This window comes from Acinonyx jubatus, chromosome E4, assembly GCF_027475565.1.
Source record: "Acinonyx jubatus isolate Ajub_Pintada_27869175 chromosome E4, VMU_Ajub_asm_v1.0, whole genome shotgun sequence".
In the NCBI taxonomy this organism is placed as follows: Eukaryota; Metazoa; Chordata; class Mammalia; order Carnivora; family Felidae; genus Acinonyx; species Acinonyx jubatus.
The window spans coordinates 7479739-7499556 of NC_069395.1; the positions used below are offsets into that span (position 1 = coordinate 7479739).

The window sequence follows — 19818 nt, forward strand, 5'->3', positions numbered from 1 at the left end:
AGCAAGTTCATGGAAGAGCCTGGACTCAAAGCCAAAAAAATCATTTCTTCAAAGTGGTTTAGTTTGTCTTTTAAAGATGATTATAAGTTTTTTTAAGTTTATTTATTTTAACTTCCATGATCTCAATTTGACGTAGGCTATTTTCGATCACCACTTTTTATCTTCCTAGCCTCCCCGGCACTTTGGATTCCTCAAGTCCTTTTTTTTTTTTTTTTTTAATTTTTAAAATTGTTTTGTTTATTTTTGCGAGAGAGAGAGAGCACAAGCAGGGAAGGGGCAGAGAGAGAGAGAGACAGACAGACAGACAGACACAGAATCGGAAGCAGGCTCCAGGCTCTGAGCTGTCAGCACAGAGCCGGAGGTGGGGCTTGAACCCACCAGCCATTAGATCACAAGAGAGGAAGTAGGACACTTAACACACTGGGTCATCCAAGTGCCCCTCCCCCTCTTTTTAAGTTTCTTTATTTTGAGAGCCAGAGAATACTTGAGGGAGGGAGGCACAAAGAGAGAAAGGGAGGGAGAGGGAGAATCCCAAGCAGGCTCCACACTGTTAGCGCAGAACCCTGTGTAGGGCTTCATGCAGGCCTTGATCCCAAGAACCACGAGATCCTGATCTGAGCCGAGGTGGGTGGCTTAACCGACTGAGCCACCCAGGCACCCTACAGCATTTAGTCTCTTAACCATGTACTGGAAGGTTCTCGCAAAATCAATCAGACACGACCCTTCAATCGACAACCTTAGCAAATGGCATGTAAATGCTCAGGCCAGCGGCCTAATCACCAGGGCCTGTGGCCCATCAGTACTTTGTTCTATCACCGGATCAGGTGTTAATCCTTTCCTGACTGTATTAGGCTCTTACCGCTTCTGCTTGCCAAAAGCCGGGAAAGGGAGCGGCAGCCTGGCCAGATGGAGCCCAGGGACTTCCCCTGGGGGAGAGTCCCTCCACAGAGGCCTGTCACGCGTAATGTGCACTTTGCCCGCTTGTGGTGGGAGAGTACAAAAGGTAAGTACTGCGCGTGGAGGGGGCAGATGGGGTAAAGTGAACTTGGGCGGTAGATACTTGTGAGTGGGTAGCTGTGATGACAAGGTTCGCTTTTACGGCTCCTTGGTGGGTGTGATCGGTGGGGAGATGTTCCCATCAGGATAGGGGCGTGGTGGGGGGGGGGGTATCTGGGGGCGGGTACATTGAGGATAAGCATGCGGCAGAAAGACAAATCCAAGCAACACAATTTCTTCTTCTCTTCCTTACCTTCTCCCACCTCTCCTCCAAATATCCACGATGCTGCAGGAGAAATAACAACGGCTAAAGTTGTGGAGAGGATTTTTTTTTCTTTTGAAACAGAGTGTAAAGCCACATTCATAATAACCAGGTTCCCTATATAAATCTATTTTTAAGATGATTATAGGGTTTCCATAGTCGTTCTAGCATCAACTGCTGGTTTTGTTTCCTCGTCGTCAGTAAACTGTTGGCAGGATAGTGCACCAGAGGTATACTTTTTAAAGGGTATAATTGCATGGCGCAGAAATTATCACTTTCTCGACGACGGGTTTCGTTGGCCGCTCCCTTTGAGAATCCGGTTTGGAAGCTGGGCTTGTCAGCCCCTCCAAGCACACATTGCATTGTGTGTGCTGGCCTCACAGCACATCATGCTGGCAACCATGGGCAGAGGGTAGCAATTAAACCACACAATAGGCATCAAGGGATGAGGAGAAGACACTGTGTTTAAAATAAACGAATACCAGAAGCACAGCCAGCTTCCCTAGGAAGGCTCTCTGAGCCGTGTGGCAAGCCAAGATGGAGCAGACTTTGCAGAGCAAGCTGGGAAATTCCCCATGGTGCCAAGCCATTAGCCAGCCACTGAGCTGCATCCCTCCCAAGGATCTACCATGGGACCCCTTCTCCAGGACCAACCTTCTCTGGGGTCTACAGACCTGGGAAGGAGGCTTTGTAGAACTATATTCTTTCTAGTGCCCGGGCCCAGAGGCTGTGCGAATTTAGATTGACTTGGCAGCTTTTTTGAAAGGCATGTTTAATAACACAGACCCGGGGACTTTGGTTCTCCCTCAGAAATACGGGACGGATAGGAGAAGTCAGACTCTGAAATGGAAGCTAACAAGCATCAACATCCTCTAGGTAAAATTACCTATTGGCAGAAGTAACTGACTCTGAAGAGGTGATAATAATGTAATAATGAGTCAACATAGTCCCCAATTTCCACCGAGGGGAATCAAGAAAACTATGCAGACAAAAAACCACAGTGTCTCTCATCCTAATCAAGATGATCAGCATGGTGCCTCGGTACTGAAATGTAGCTGGTGTCGAAAATCAGAAGCCGATAAGATAATAAGCAACGATAGTAGCCTTAAGTCTGAAATACGTAATGTGTAGAGACAAGAATAAAGGGGGCTGCAAAGCAAGAATGGATGGACGGTAGTTTAAGTTCTATTATCTGGGGGAAAGGGCATCAGGATGCTAACAAAGGTCGTCAGAGAAGAGAAGGGCACTTCAACTAGTTATCCTAACCAGATAAAATTAGGTACTACAACATTAACTACTCTTCTCCCAAATTTGTGTCACCAAGCAAGGTTTCTGGTCCTCAGCTTGGACCCTGAGTGGCCTGACCCACCAAAAGAGGGAATCCTGAGAATATTTGTTCATTCATTGACTTAACCCACATTTTTAAGTACCCCCATATCCCAGGTACTCCAGCACAAAGGTTATAGGGATACAATGGATGGTTAACATTTTCAAGGAGTTCACAGCCCATCTGGACAAGGAAGTCAACATATAATTATAATGGGAAGGGGTAGACTCCCTTACGGAGGTACACAGAAGCATGAATTGGGAATACGGAGAAGAGGCACTTTACCCAGACAGTAGTGGGGAGGTGTCAATGAGGCCATAACAGATTAGATCCGAATTTACCTTGAAAATATGAAGATTAGAAGAGGTAATAGAGGATGAGGATGGTCAACCGGGGTTGGCATTATGTTTCCAAGAGGCAAGGCAGTGTATTCAAAGCAGACGTTAAAACCAGAGGTAGTGTGGAGGAGACGTTGGAGAGCATTATGGATTCGGGAGATACTGGAACATTTTGGATATGAGGAGAGGTATGGAAGGAGATGAGCTAGAAAGAGGTTATATCAGGAATTGCCTGATTAGCAATTTGTAGGCAGAAACGAGCTATTGAAAATGTTAAGCAGGGGAGTAATATGGTTGAATTTGCAATTTAGATGATATTTCCATACAGATCTCTCACTCCGAATGAACTGATATTCTGATGTGTGGATTTGGTAAATGCAGATGTCTTACTTTGACTGAGTCCAAGAGCTTGATGACCTTTAGCTGGCTTGGTAAGATTGAGTTTTTAGGCTCCAAACTTGAGGATTGGAGCCTGGACCTAAGGGAATCCCCACTGAGTTATCACTTGTGAGGCCCTGCTAAAAGCTGTCATCTGATCTCTCTCTCTGACATCTCTCTATCTGCAGAGACTTGGGTGGAAGATGGAAATAAGCAGTTAACATTCAAAACATCGTGACATGTCAGTGAGAGATTTCAGGGTGGAAATTATCCATGGGAAAGGAGAACGCTTACCAGCTCAACTTTCTGCATGTCAAACCCTTTCTATCTTATGAGTTTTTAGATGGCTTCTCTGAGGATAATAAAATATTGTTCTCTTAAAAAGAGTGCTATTGACGGTCAAGACTTTCACTATAAATCTTTGTCAAGGCCTTTTAACAAATGGGTTTATCCGCAGTTCTGAAATGGTCTGAGCTATTTTATTTTTTAATAAATTTACAAATTGTCCTTATACTTAGGTTGCATAGCATGTGATATAAAAATCAAACTGAACTTTCTGGAGAGATGGTGAACAAGATCAAGCACACCCAAAGTGGGAGCTATTCGAGAGGAGACTGAAATTCGTCCATTCAATTAAAATGGCATTTATGAGACACTATATGTTCACATAAAAATAGCATAAGACACAGTACAGAAGCCAAAAGCTTCAAGAGAGAAGAAATCCAGAGAACAATGGAAGTGGTAAGTGCTCTGGGAGCACAGGGGAGGGTAATAGCGAGGGATGGAGTGTGAGCTGGGGATGAGCACATAATAGAGCAAGACTGATGGAAACTTCCAGGTGTGGTGAGCAGGCAACAAAAGCCAAGAGCCAACAGAAGTATATTTTCTGAGAATTTGGACTACAGCAAGGGCACTGGCCCAGGTGGAGTGGGGGTTCGTGATGAGATGGCCGCCACGGCCATCCGTGTGCCACTCTACACAGCAGGCATGACAACAGTGGGAGGGACTTCAGGCCCAGGTTACATGGGCCCAGCCTTTGTCCTGCACTTTGGGCGCTAAAACTCATAACTGATAAAGAGTCTCATTCCCACCATGTGTTTGACTAACCAGGTCAGAGTCAGCATCCTTCCTGACAGAGCAGCCAAATGGAAGTACAGAACTACACAAAAGTGGCCACTAAATCCAGCCCTTTCCTTCTAGAGTTGAGGAAATGAAGGCCCCAGAGGAGTTCAGTAATTTGCTCGAAGCCACACAGCTGGTAGCAGAGCTGGGACTGAGGTCCAGTTCACCTATGTCTCTGTTCTTTTTTCACTATATTCCCCTGTCATCTTTTTTGGAGAGGAAAGCGCTAAATATTCAAGATGTGATCCTTCCTTCCCTTCAGTGAAGTCACTCTTGAATGTCTGTCATTTCCACTGAGTGTAGGTCCTTTTCCTGTGATGCCTATTTAATTATCATGGTTTTAGGCCTGTATAGAGCACACGTGGTCCCCACTAGGTTGTTTATTTGGGGCAAACATACATTCCTTTTACTTGCATTTAGGGTTTTGCCTCTTTCAAAATATTTTCATATACATTTCTCCACTGGATTTTACCCTGAAGAATTCTACCAGGTAAGCTGGGAACCTGTTCTCTTCTGTTGATCACTGCATGAATTGAGGCACAGAGAGATTTAGTGACTTTCTCTTAGTCGCACACTGATGCGGTGAAGAAGTTGGGACTATAAACCCATGATTCCTTAAACTAACAGAGGAGAACCTGTGAAAAGCAGCAATCATTGTATGGGGGCTGGAAGATGCTCATGGCATCAGAAGTTCACATTTTGTCAAGCTTTGTTGTTATTTATATAAAAATTTCACCCAAGTTTCAAATCTGTACCATGGAGATGTCCACAAACCACAAAAGTCATATCTGAATTCCCAGATCATGCTGCTCTAATGTATCCTATGCCCAAGAAGGAAAGCTCCTAAGCCTGATGGAAAAGGACAGGATCCGTCAGTGCATTGATGTGACTGGGCTGAAAAAGATTCAAATAGACATGATCTGTCTCTGGAGACAATTAGAAAACAGAGTGGGGGGCCATTTGCTACATCTCTCTCTTTGTTTCAAATGTGGCTGCTTAAATTTGAATTGAATGTGTTTGGGGATTTTCTACAAGGGACCCACTTGGAAGGCTGCCGTTTCTTGTTATCAGTCATGTTTTATTATTGAGAGAAAGAACACCCAGAGGAACTTAAGAGCTCAGACACAGGCAAAAAACATGGGAGGGACTGATGCGCAACACTTCTTTGGTCCCATGGCGTTCAAACTCATACACACTGTGTTCAAGGATCCATTAAAGATTCAGTACAGAAGGAGACGATTCCAAAGTACTTTGGATGAGTATCATCTTAAAGATGGAACAGAGGTGTCAGTAAAAGGAATTAATTTACTCACAGTTTTCAGGAACTCACCAGTGACTATTATTTCCTGAGTTGGAGACAAATAAGGAGAATTGGACCTTATGGTAGCCCTCAGAAAGCGTACAATTAAGTTGTACTGGTAGAAACATACCTGTATCGACTAAAAACCAAATATGTACCTCAAGCATGTGAATGGCTAAATTAGTGGTACAGACCGGTGTTGTAAAAATGTGGAAAAGATACTTAACACCCATGTTTGGTTAGACAGAAAGAAACAGTCAGTATCAGCTTTAAAGGGATGGAGCAGAGGTAGCAGCTAAAGAGCTGGAAAGTAGAAGATTCTAGAAGGAGAAAAGACAATATAAGTTGGTTATAGGCACCTGCTGCTTGCTTATTGCCCCTACCTTTTGTCTTTCCAAAACAAAATATTTACATGGTCTCCATTTGCCAGTCTAGTATCTAAGTCAGCTCTGAATGAAACAGGTGAGTCACTTGACTCACTCAGTCACCATGTCTGACGTCTTCCCAACTGTTATAAAGGGAATTATATTTCTCATATACATGTCAAGGTTTCTGGAAGTTTAGAAGCAGTGATGTTTAGTGGAAGCATTTTAAAATGTACTAAGTGCTATAAAACCGTGAAGAGTTATTACTAATTTTCTCTGCGTAACTCTGCAAGAGGTATCCAGGCTATCTGGTTAGAGTGGGATTTGCAGTTTCAGTTTGGCTCGACTGCCCCAGTAAGAGGTAGGCTTATCATCTCTTTATCGCAAGCAGTGTTTTTTTCGCCGAGAAGAACACAGATTGGGCGAGGTTTAGCCAAATCTATCCAGTGATAGGTGTTAACCCTTGGAATGTGATTTTAATAGCCAATAGGTATTTATAATTAATGTGCAATAACTCAATTATGCACATCTCTTTAAATTTAATAGGCCCAGATAAGGTAAGATCATTAAGCACCCAATTGAATGTTAAACACATATATTTGAGGTTTAACGACTGTGCAGCACATGCAGGATGGATTATGGGATTGTTAAAGGGCATTAAGAAAGTTGTTAATATTGTGGGGGTATTTAATTAATGTTTTAAACAATCTAGCCTTTGAAATCTGCCCAAAATGCTGTGTGAAATCTGCTCGGGGAGCTGGAGCACACTTGACAACATCACGGCTGAAACACAACCACACTGAAGGAGACACAACAAAACAGCCCCTAATTAGTGTGAGAAATGACAACAACACAACAGAAACCATGGAGTGTCTCCAATGACAGGTGCAGCAAATAACAAGGCTGATGAAAGATTTTGCAATTAAAGATTCTGCTATGAAGATTAATGGAGTATTATCTTAAATTAATGTAAGGCAGGTTATCAGAGACAAGACTCTGCCTTACAAGCTTCCCCCCTTTCCCACGTCCCTTCCCTTAATTCATTTCTGGGCCTGCAAGTCTTCTTTCCTATTCCCCAATAATCAAATGACTTTTTATTTTAGTTTCTCTATTCTTTTTCTGCCTGGCCATGGTCTTTCTTTCTTTTGGTCTCTGTCTTTCTTGTGCACACACACACAGTTTCTTACTTAAAAGGTTAAAAAAATGGTTTCTGGGGAGGGGCCAAGATGGCAGAACAGCATGGAAGTTTTTTGTTTTTTTTTTTGCATCTCTCACCCCTGAAATGCAGCCAGATCAACACTAAACCATCCTGCACACCTAGAAAACTGATTTGAAGATTAACACAACAATCTGCACAACCTGAACCATAGAACTTGGCAGGTATGTGGTGCGGAGAGGTGAACTGGGGGAGAGAGAAGCCGCAGAAGGAAGGGAGCTGTTTTGCTTGTGGACAGAGGATGGAGACTGGGGAGAATACATAAGCAGCTGGAGTGAAAAGAAAGAGTATGTAAGGGACTGAAGAAAAAAAGGGAGAAAGGAGAAAGGAGAGGGTTTAAATTCCATTAAGACTATAAACAGGGGGAGTGCAGGGTCTGAAACTCTGCAGCTTATACCTGGCAGTACTCTTGTGGGAAGGGCGAATCCCCGGGAGCAGAGAGCGAGGTCCGAGGAGTCCTCAGGCCACACGGGGAGAGTTGGTTCCCTGGCTGGGAGGATATTTGGTAGAGGCTGTGTGGCCTCCGCATACGCAAAGGCCCAGAGAATGGCCACATTCGCTGGTGCTGGAACAAGGACATTAAGGATGAAGCCTGGTGCTAGATGTGTGTTGTGATTTTCCATAATCCCTGAAACACTGCTGCTACCAGGTCACACGAACATTTTCCGGGGCAGGCTGGTGCCTGGCTGCAGTCTCTGGGCATCAGCAGCAGCACAGTCTCAAGAACGTTCCTGGGTGTGGCTGGCACCTGGCCATGGCTCAGCGAGACCCTCCCTCAGAGAGTGAGAACGAGTCAAAGCCGCAGTCCCTCAGAAGCAAGGGGTTGTGAAACACAGCCCCATCTGAGATAAAACTCAGGAGGGAGGTGCCGCCTGGCAGCCTGACAGCTTTGGCATGGACAGTGTAGAAGTGGGGAGTGGATGGAAGCTGGAGACAAAGGAGGGGTGCTTGATTGCTGGTCGCGGAGAGCATAGAGTTCTGATACTAGAGACTGGGTAGCTGGGTGACACCATTTTCACCCCTCCCACATACGTGCATACATGTCTACATGCACAACAATCTACCCCAGTAAGCTAAGGGGTGCTACCTGGTGGAGAACAGAGCCATTACACTAAGCCCTGCCCAACTGGGCCAACTGTGCTCTTGAGAAACACCACAAGTCTCTCCCCTGCTTAGTTTATGGACTATAAAGTGCTTCATAATTTGACTTCTAGGGGAAACCGGATGTGTTTTCAATCATATTTGATTCTGTTCTCTGGTCCATCTATTCCATTTTTTTCCTTTTTCTTTTCTTATTCTTGAATACAGAAAGAGAAAAAAGTTTTTATTTTCCTTTTTTATTAAAAATATTTTTCTTTAACTTTTTCCTGCTATATTTTTTACTTCTTTGTAAACTTTTTATATTCTACTTCCATCATTTCATTTCATTTTATTCTATTTTATTGTATTCATTTTTTCAAATTTTCAAATGTTTTCCTTTCTTCTTTGTCTTTTTTCCCTTTTTTTTCTTTTCTTAGCTTCCCCTTTTTTCTCTAATCTATCAAGTTTCTTTCAACAATAAGACCAGAACACACCTAGGATCTAGCATTCTTTATTTGATTTTTTATGTTGTTTTTAATTGTTTAATTTTTATTTTGTTTTACTTTATTAATGCCTTTTCTTCCTTCAAAATGACAAAATGAAGGAATTCACCCCAAAAGAAAGAACAGGAAGAAATTATAGCCAGGGACTTAATCAACACAGGTACAAGCAAGATGTCTGAACCAGAATTTAGAATCATGATAATAAGAATACTAGCTGGGGTTGAAAATAGATTACAAGCCCTTTCTGCAGAGATAAAAGAAGTAAAAGCTCAGGATGAAATAAAAAAATGCTATAACTGAGCTGCAATCTCAAATGGATGCCATGGCGGCAAGGATGGATAAAGCAGAGCAATGAATCAATGATATAGAGGGCAATCTTATGGAAAATAATGAAGCAGGAAAAAAGGGAGAGTAAGGCAAAAGAGCATGATATAAGATTAGAAAACTTAGTGACTCATTAAAAAGGAATAACATCAGAATCATAGGGGTCCCAGAAGATGAAGAGAGAGAAAAGCGGGTAGAAGGTTTATGTGAGCAAATCATAGCAGAAAACTTTCCTAACCTGGGGAAAGACACAAACATCAAAACCCAGGAAGCATAGAGAACTCCCATTAGATTCAACAAAAACCAATCATCAACAAGGACTTTCATAGTCAATTTCACAAAAATATACAGACAAGGAAAGAATCATGAAAGCAGCAAGAGAAAAAAGCCCTTAACGTACAAGGGAAGACAGATCAGGTTCACAGCAGACCTATCCACAGAAACTTGGCAGGCCAGAAAGGAATGGCAGGATATGATCAATGTGCTGAATCAGAAAAATATGCAGCCAAGAATTCTTTATCCAGCAAGGCTGTTATTCAAAATAGAAGGAGAGATAAAACTTCTCCCAGACAAACAAAAATTAAAGGAGTTTGTGACCACTAAACCATCCCTGCAAGAAATTTTAAGGGGGACTCTCTGAGTCTCTTCAGCAAATGGTACTGGGAAAACTGGACAGTGACATGCAGAAGAATGGACCTGGACTATTTTCTTACACCATACACAAAAATAAACTCAATGTAAGATGGGAAGCAATCAAAATCCTCGAGGAGAAAGCAGGCAAAAACCTTTTTGACCTTGGCTGCAGCAACTTCTTACTTAACACGTCTCTGGAGTCAAGGGAAACAAACGCAAAAATGAACTATTGGGACCTCATCAAAATAAAAACTTCTGCACAGTGAAGGAAACAATCAGCAAAACTAAAAGACAACCGATGGAATGGGAGAAGATACTTGCAAATGACATATCAGCTAAAGGATTAGTATCCAAAATGTATAAAGAACTTATCAAACTCAACAGCCCCCCCCCACACAAAAAAACCACACAAATAATCCAGTGAATAAATGGGCAAAAGACATGAATAGACACTTCTCCAAAGAAGACATCCAGATGGCCAACTGACACATGAAAAAATGCTCAACATCACTCATCATCAGGGAAATACAAATCAAAACCACAAGGAGATACCACCTGACACCTGTCAGAATGGCTAACATTAACAACTCAGGCAACAACAGATGTTGGCAAGGATGTGGAGAAAGAGGATCTCTTTTGCATTGTTGGTGGGAATGCAAGCTGGTGCAGCCACTCTGGAAAACAGTATGGAGGTTCCTCAAAAAATTAAAAATACAACTACCCTATTACCCAGCAAGTGCACTACTAGGTATTTATCCAACGGATACAAGTGTGCTGTTTCGAAGGGGCACATGCACCCCAATGTTTATAGCAGGACTATCCACAATAGCCTAAGTATGGAAAGAGGCCAAACGTCCATTGATGGATGAATGGATAAAGAAGATGTGATATATATATACACATTGGAGTATTTTTTGACAATCAAAAAGAATGAAATCTTGCCACTTGCAACTTCGTAGATGGAACTAGAGGGTATTACACTAAGCAAAAGAGGTCAGTCAGAGAAAGAGAAATATCATATGACTTCACTCATATGATACAAAGCAGGGAAGGTAAGGGAAGCAAAAATAATATAAAAACAGGGAGGGGGACAAACATAAAAGACTCTTAAATATAGAGAACAAACAGAGGGTTGCTGAAGGGGTTGTGGGAGGGGGGATGGGCTAAATGGGTATGGGGCATTAAGGAATCTACTCCTGAAATCATTGTTGCACTATATGCTAACTAACTTGGATGTAAATTTAAAAATAAATAAATTAATTAATTAATTAAAAAAAGGGTTCCAACTCAGTGTCAGTGTTCTGTCTCCTACACCCAACATCTCGCCAGGTTTGTTTAGTCTATCTACATCCAGGATGTTGTGTAAATCCCAAATTAGACTTGATCCCATAAATCTGAAATATTCAAGGTATCCTCTTTGTTGAATTTCCCTTTTTATTCGACTATTGATTTTCGTGGTCATAATCTCAAGATTCATTCTCTCCAGAAATACTTACTGAGTGTATACTGTATGCCAGATGCTATTCTAGACATTGGGGATATAGCAGTCAGTAAAATGGGCAATGTCTCTACATTCACGAAGTTTTTGTTTTGGTTGAGGGAACAGAAAGTAAACACAAAAGTGAGAGCATGACAAATGGCAATAGATTCAGTAGAAAAAAGGAAAGCAGGGAAAAGAGAAAGGGAATGCCAGAGATGGAGGTCGCTATTTTGGAGTGATCTCACTCCAAGTGACATTTAGGCAGATATCTGAGATGAGGTGAGGAACAGATGGGAGGACGTCCATTTGGCTGAACAGAGTAAGAGAGGTAGGAGATAAAATCAGAGAGGTGGTGAGGGGTTAAATTACATAGGGGTTTATGGGGAAACTTAAGGACTTTGCTTTTACTCCAGGTAATATGGAAAGCTACTAGAGAGTCTGACCACGGGAGAGACATGATCAAAGTAAGCTTTAAAATCACTACTCTAGCTGCCATGGAGTGGGCCACTGTAATTGTCCTGGAAAGGAGGCAGTAGAGAATTTATAGTGGTTTGGGCCTGGGTGGTGGTCACACAGGAGACTAACAAATGTCAGGTTCGAGATGTACTCAAGATAAAATCGATTGCATTTGTTTGTGGACAGAACAAATGACTCTAAATTTTGGGTGCTAAATGATTAGAAGGCCAAAATTGTCTTTACTGAGGATGCAAGTTTGGTGGGAATAATCAAGTGTTTTTGTGGACATGTTAAATGGAGCTATCAAGTAGGCAACTGGGTAGAGGAGTCTGGATGTCAAGGAGATATTCCAGGATAAAGATGTACATTTAGAAATTGTTGGCCTATGGATAGTATTGGAAGCATGAGTTTGGTTGAAATCACCTAGAAGGTGAGTGTAGATGGAGAAGAAGGGAGGTCTGGGAACTGAGCCATTAAGGTTGGAGAAATGCGGAGGAAAGAAGCAAAGAAGGCAGAAAATGAGCAGCCAGAAAAAATGAAGTAGGAGGAAATGATTGATTGTGTTTAATGCTGCCAGTGGGGCACGTAAGATGAACCCTGGGAAGTTGCAGGATGGTTTCAGCACCATCATTGGTGACCTGGTCAGGAGCTATTTCAGCGAGGTTCCAGTTAGAAGACTGATTGCCATGTAGTAGGAGAGGGTGGAAGAGAAGACCTGAAGATAGTGAGAACATAAATCTCTTTAGGGAAATGTATTACAAAGAAGAAATAAATGGAATGGCCCCTGGAGAGAGATGTGAGATCAAGAACAAATATACTTCTGAAGTTGGGAGAAATCATAACATGTTTATATGCCATTGGGAATGATCTAGAAGAGAGGAAACTTTCATGATACAGGAGAAAGAAGGGGCATTGCTAGAGCATCGTCCTAGGGTAGGCAAGAGAGGAAGGGACCTGATGAACAAGCCATTGGGATGGGTTTAGATGGGACCATGGTCATTTCATTTACAGTTACAGAGAGAAAGCAGAAGGTGTAGATGTCGATAAGGGTAGTTTCATAAATATGATGGTAGAGAAGTCTGGACATTCCCTTCTAATTGCTTTTACTTAAAAAAATAAAATATATGTTTAAATACGGGGTAAGGTCACTAGCTAAGAAATAATGAGGGAAGAGGAGTTGGAGATTTGAGGACAGGGGAGAAGGCAGGAAAGAGTCATGAGGAAAGAGGGAGAGGAAATAGACTAGGGAGATAACAGTAGGATTGCTGAATGAAGTTAATAGCTTACTTGAAGCCAGTGGTCATGAATTTTAAAATGATCCAAGAAGATAGTTGTGGGTGTTTTCCCAGGAAGTGTGGGTGCAGAATAGGCACAGGGCTGTGTATAACTAGGCTTGAGAGTTTTGCAAGGTGAATAGAATCAAGAGAGAGAGGGACAGTGGAGATGAAGAAGTCTACAATGACGTGATTAAAAATAACGGGTGATGGAATTTAAGCTGGATGTTAGGTGGATGCAAAAACATGAAGGGAGGAAAGGACGACTAAAAGGGGGATATGACCTTTGGAGTTTATGTCCCAGTGGAATGACTGTTGGAGTTAGGTGCACGGGGAAGTGAGATGGTTAACCAATAAGCAGTAGTTAGATAACAAGCAAGGTGTCTGAAGATGGCCGTAGCAAGGAGATGCAGCTAGTGGTGTGTGCAGACAGGGTAAGTTCTCTCACTTACTGGTGTAGAGGGGAGAGGGATGTTATAGTGTTCCAAACTAGAAGCAACAGGACATCTCAGGGGAGAGCATTTCTTCCAGCTAGCGGCACTGAAGGAGGGAAGAATATGTTACAATAAGAGAGGGCTACCGGGGGAGCAGTGTCCTCAGGGGAGAGATAGGTTTGATGTAGAGCAAGAAGAAGATATTTTGAGAAGTATTTGGAGGTAGAGGAGATGTTGTGATGAGGGCTCATAAGTTCTAGAGGGTACAGAAGAAAAGTATTAGGAAATAGGCAGGTTTGGGAAATGGGGTCCTGTTAAGGGCATCCAGTGCAGTGTGGAAATTGGGATCAGGATATGGGGGCAGTCATGAATGATGGGAGCGTCTTCCAGTGACTTCCAGGAACATTAATAAAGGATCAATCCTGATGGCCTCCAAGGCAAATGGTGTTGAGGTTGTCAGCATTTGTTTTGGACTAGGGGACAGTAAGAAAGGTAAAATCTCGCCAAGAGCAAAATTTTGAGCCATCATCTCCATTCCATTCCTGTGCTCCACATCCTAGGGCTTGAAGAGCTCCCTGTTGTGCCGAGAACCTCCACTGTCAGCATCGGGAGACCTCCATCTCAGGATATTCCAAAGATCTTGCACACAAGTGCTCGCAAGGTAGGAGCCAATATTGTTGCAATGGTGTTTGGAAAATGAAGGAAGTGCAACAGCAGGAAAGAATAAAAAATAGAGTCAATGACCAGAGCAGGTCCTAAAAGGGCTCTTCAGATAGGACGGGGCATTCTGGGTGGGCAGAAGGCACAATAGCCCATCTTTAGTAGGGAGTCCCAGTCACAGGTGCCACTAAGGAGGAATGTGAGCCCCCCAGAAGAGGGCAGTCATGATGATGAAATAGCATGGTTCCTTGGATCCAGATACCATTGCAATATGGTTGATATCTGTCCCTAGTTTTCTCCAGGGTTGATGTGACCTGGAGAAAAAATGGTTTATATCTAACAATGTAATTCGTATATAATATATATTCATATTCATATACATATTCGTATAAATATGTGAATACCTCATGAGAGAACAATCAGTGTGGAGTATATGGAGACATGAATTCTACAACCAGGCAACAATAACGTGTGTTTTGCTTCTGTGTGTGTGAGTGTGTATCATTGTGAACTTGTGCATCGCCGACATCTAGCTCTTATCATACAGCAAGACAGTTCTGTGATTTGTGTTTTCCTCCTGCCTTTTCCAAGATACATAGCTGGCCACCAGGAGAGAGGCCAAAGTCCCTGAGTGCCCTTTGGCCTGAGTTGTGCTGTCTCTACCAAGCTGTCATATTCATTCATCTTTAGATTTCCCCACGCTCTACCACACTCACCCCCAATCCAGACTGCTAAAATGGCAGTATAGCATAGCCATGGAGCTTCAGTATTTCACCAGCAACACAGGGAACATTTTTTTCCCCGATCAAATGAGATTCAGTTACATGTCAAGGAAAACCAGCATCAGCAGCTTGTGTCATTTAATAAAACCTAAAGTTACAAGTGTCCTGAATAGTTCCCTTAGAAGCTATTTTAAGTGGACAGCCCTTCCCCAGAAGCCCTGTGAGTGCAAAATAACCGAAGTTAATTTTAGCAAGCACTTTTTAACCTACATTTGGGGACAAAAATGCCAGGAAACCTATTATATAATTGAAGTAAAAAGAAACCCTCTGGGTGTGACAAAAAGTTGTCTGTCTCAAGTTACTGCAAATGGAAAAATGATATACCGAGGAGCTTGGTATTTGAGAAGTCTAATAGTGAGAAACTTTATTTGCTGAGAAGGCAAATGAGGGTACCTGGATGTTAAAGAAAACTTTATGCTGTGGGCAGCAAGGGTACTGGGTATTCATGCTGCTGTTGGGTATTTATGGTCCTGGGTTGAATCAAGTCTTCCACTAGAAACGGTATTTTCACACTGAATATGAAGATCAAATCCCAATTTGTTCATGTGTCAGAGACCTTAAGAATCCTAAATCTGTGTTAGCCCTGAGCTCTTTACAAACCAGAGGGACCAGCAAAAAAGGATCAAGGTTGTAATGTCTCCTCTTTACCCCGTTCAGTGTTCAAGATGATTGTCTTCATAGATATCTGACTGATTCTTCTGCCCTGACACTCTGTGTAACCTACCCCTGTTCCTGGCCTCTTGTCTCCCCAGCCCTCAAGTGGCTTCTTCAACACATAAGTGCCAGCTTCCATTCAAATGCCCCTCCTGCCCACTCACAAGTTGGGTAACCTTAGCCAGGTCACAGGATCTCTCTGAAATTCTTTCAGAGAATATCTAGTTCCTATTATTGGTGAGTAAATCCAATAAGAGAAAGGTAAAGATATTTTGTAAATTACATTGTACAAATATAAATCATTCTCCTTGAATATGATTCTCTCACTTCTTTGAAAACCAAACAGACAAGCAGATTCTGACTTTAGTGTACTCTCTGCCTGAACTTAGTAATCAGTTTCTTTGCTGATGGAAGTGATTTTCCCTGGCAGATATTGGTTCTATCGTTCCACTCCTTGGGGCTGTGATGGAAACACCTTCGATTCCTTGGATGGCTTAGATTCTTTAGTCAGCCCCTCATGGTTCCTTAAAGTACTCTGTAAAGGGCACTAACATTCTGTGTCCTTCTGAAAAGATTGTGCAATACCAGCGACCCCCACTACATAAGGACATGATAAAAAAGTGATATAATAATGTCAGGCAGTGTCTTATGATCTTTCATACTATTTCATTGGCAATCCACCACAGACTTTGAAATAGGAAATGTTATTCCAGGTTTTTAGATGAATATTATTCCAGGCTTCTAGATGAGACTCCTAGAAGTTAAACGTGTTACTTTATCTCTTTGCTTTGCAAAGACATTTGTTGCTTGAGTCAGGAAATCTAGGGTTCAGCCACCAGATTTCAGCCAAGTATCAGATGGCACACACAAGCTAGGTTATTGGCGAAAGTTTAATAAAGGGATTATTTACAAAGAGCTGGGCATGGCAAGGCTTAGGGAAACCAACGAGAGAGTGCAGTACTCCCAGGCTAGTGACAAAAGGGAATTGTTATTACTTTAGACACAAAGGGCAAGACAGAAATCTGCTACAGGCATCTGGAGAGAGTTACATGGAGAGACTGTCTACTGAACACAATCCTGCAGGGTAACAGCCCAAGAAGTACATTCTCTGGTTTCATTTTCCATTCTCCTGTTTTTCTCCTTGATCTCTTGCTGTTGCCTACCATTGCCTGAAGGCTACTGGAAGCCACAGGCCAAGGGCATGCAACAGGATAGAGATGAGTGGGAAGTTGATCTGGAGGAATAAGTGAAAGATACAGAGGGGGGACGTGATCACACTTTGCCCTGTAACCAGATACCATATACTTTCTCTCTCTCTCAATTACGTATTAGTGTTTTTTTTTTTGTTTTAATTCCAACATAGTTAACATACAGTGTCATATTAGTTCATGTGTACAAAATAGCGATTCAGTGATTTCACACATCACCCAGTGCTCATCACAAGTGCACTCCTTAATCTCTTTCACTTATTTCACCCATCCCCCCACCAACCTATCCTCCGGTAACCAGCAGTTTGTTCTCTATAGTCAATTAACTTTTTATTTTAGAATAGTTTCAGATCTACAGAAAAAGGCAAGGATAGTACAGAGAGTTTCCATACACTCAACATTTGGTTCCCCTATTATTTATTATCTTATGTTAGTGTGATACATTTGTAACAACTGATGAACCAACATTGATACATTCTTATGAACTAAGGTTCATCGTTTATTTGCATTTCCTTAGTTTTTATCTAATGTCCTTTTTCTGGTCTAGAATGTCACCCAGGATACCGCATACATTTAGTAGTCAAGATTTCTAAGATTTCTCTTGCCAATGCCCATTTCCTTTGCATAATCCCTAATCCCACCATTTGACACGCATGTACTCCATTGTTTAATTCCAGTATACATGTGTACATGGTCTCAGAAGTTCAACTCATATGCCCAGGGGAAACTTTTCAAGTAGAGTACAGTATTTCTGTACAGTTCCTTTTGCTTTTAGTATTACAGACACCACTTATTTTCAAAATTACTTAGGTCGTCACACTTTTTTCCAAACCCAGAATAGTAAATTCATAGAAATAATGAAGAATAGTAGTTATCAGGGGCTAGGAGGAAGGGACAATGGGAAGTTGTCATTTAATAGATACAGACTTTCAGTCTGAGATGATGAATAAGTTCCAGATGTGGATAGTGATGATGGCTGTGCAGTTATGTAAATGTAATTAATGCCAGTGAGTTGAAAGCTTAAAAATTGTTAAAACAGTAATTTGATACGATGAATATTTTATCACAATTAAAAAAAGAAAGAAAGAAATCAGTTGACTATATTTGTAGGGGTCTGTTTCTGAGTTCGCTGTTTTGTTCCGTTGATTTACGTGTCTCATCTTTACCACACTGTCTTGTTACTGGATCTTCACAGTAAGTCTTGGAATCAGATTGTCCCAGCCCTCCAGCTGTGTTCTTCAATATTGTGTTAGTTGTTCTAGGTCTTTATCCATTCCACATAAACTTTATAGTCGATTTGTTGCTATCTACGGAAGAGCTTGTTGAGATTTCGATTTCAACTGCACTGAATTCCTAGACCAAGACACAAATAAAGAAATAGGAAGACATATCATGTTCATGGGTTGGAGGATAATATCATTAAGATGTCAACACTACCCAAGGCAATCTATAGATTTAATGAAATCCCTATCTGATTGAGGAGGTGTCGCTCTATTCCTAGTTTGCTGAATGTTTTTATCATTGAGGGGTTTTGGATTTTGTCACATGCTTTTTCTGTGTCAATCGATAACATTATATAATATTTATTTTTTAAGCCTGTTGACATGTTAAATTCCACTGAGTGATTTTTGAATGTGGAAGCAGTCTTGCATAGGTAGGAAACATTTCATTTGATTGTGGTGGATTTTTTTTGTACATTGTTGTATTTAATTTGCTAATATTTTGTTGCAGATTTGCATCTAGGTTCGTGAGAGATATTCATCTGTTTTCCTTTTTCCTAATATTCTTATCTAGTGTTGGTATAGGATAATGCTCGCCTCATAGAATGCGTTAGGGAATGTTAGTCCTTCTGTTTTCTTGAAGAGATTACGGAGAATTGATATGATTTCTTTTTAATGTTTAGTGGGCTTCACCATGATAATTAGGGCCTGATATTTGTATTTTCTTCTTTGGGAAGGTTATTAACAATTAAATTTATTTAATAGATATGGAGATATTCAGTTAGCTATTTCTCCTTTTATGAATTTTGGTAGTTTGTGTCTTTTATAGAATTAGTCCATTTCATCTAAGTTATTGAGGTTTTTTTTTTTTTTTGCATAAGAAAATTAGTTGTTGATTTTGGATTTTCCTCTTTTCTAATACATTTATTTAATGCTATGAATTTCCCTCTAAGCATTGCTTTTGCTGCATCTCACAAATTTTGATAAGTTATATTTTCATTTTAATTTAGTTCAAAGTATTTTAAATGTCTTTTGAGATTTCTTTGACATGTGGATTATCTAGAATTGTGTTGTTTACTTTCCATACATTTTCAGCTATCTTTCTGTTACTGATTTTTAGTTTAATATCTGTTCTAAGAATATACTTCGTATGATTTTTATTCTTTTACATTTGGTGATCAGGTATGTTTTATTATCCAGAATGTGGTTTATTTTGGTGACTACTCCATGTTAGCTTGAGAAGAATATGTATTGTGCTACTGTTGGATAGAATCTTGTACAGGTGTCAATTAAATCAATTTGATAATGTTATTCAAGTCATCTATATCCTTACTGGTTCTCTGACTTCTTTATTTATCAAGTACTGACAGGGTTGTTGAAATATGCAACTATAATTGTGGATTTTATATTTCTCCTTTCAATTAAATCCTATTTTACTTCAGGTATTCTTGGAGAATTAGCCTCATTATGATTTTGTAATTTCCCTCTTAATCTTTGATAATCTTCCTTTTTCTGAAGTTCATTTTGTCTAACATTAATATAGCAAGTTTGGATTTTTTTTATTAGTTTTAATGTGGTATATCTTCTTTAATGTGGTATATCCCTTCAATTTTTTGTGTGCATTTTTTATTGAGGTAAAATACATATAACATAAAATTTATCATTTTCTAACAAATTTTCTCAACGTTTATTTATTTTTGAGAGAGAGAGAGAGAGACAGAGTGTGAGGCAGGGGCAGAGAGAGGGAGACACAGAATCCGAAGCAGGCTCCAGGCTCTGTGGCCCAACGCAGGGCTTGAACCCACA

General features: G+C 41.0%; 1 long non-coding RNA gene across 1 annotated transcript; it reads left to right on the forward strand.

Moving 5' to 3' along the window:
- Positions 1-1235: 1235 nt before the first annotated feature.
- Positions 1236-14154, forward strand: LOC128312992 (uncharacterized). The gene is made up of 3 exons (XR_008293051.1): positions 1236-3354; positions 3820-4042; positions 14049-14154. It is a non-coding gene; the product is annotated as an uncharacterized LOC128312992 (long non-coding RNA).
- The last annotated feature ends 5664 nt before the right edge of the window (positions 14155-19818 follow it).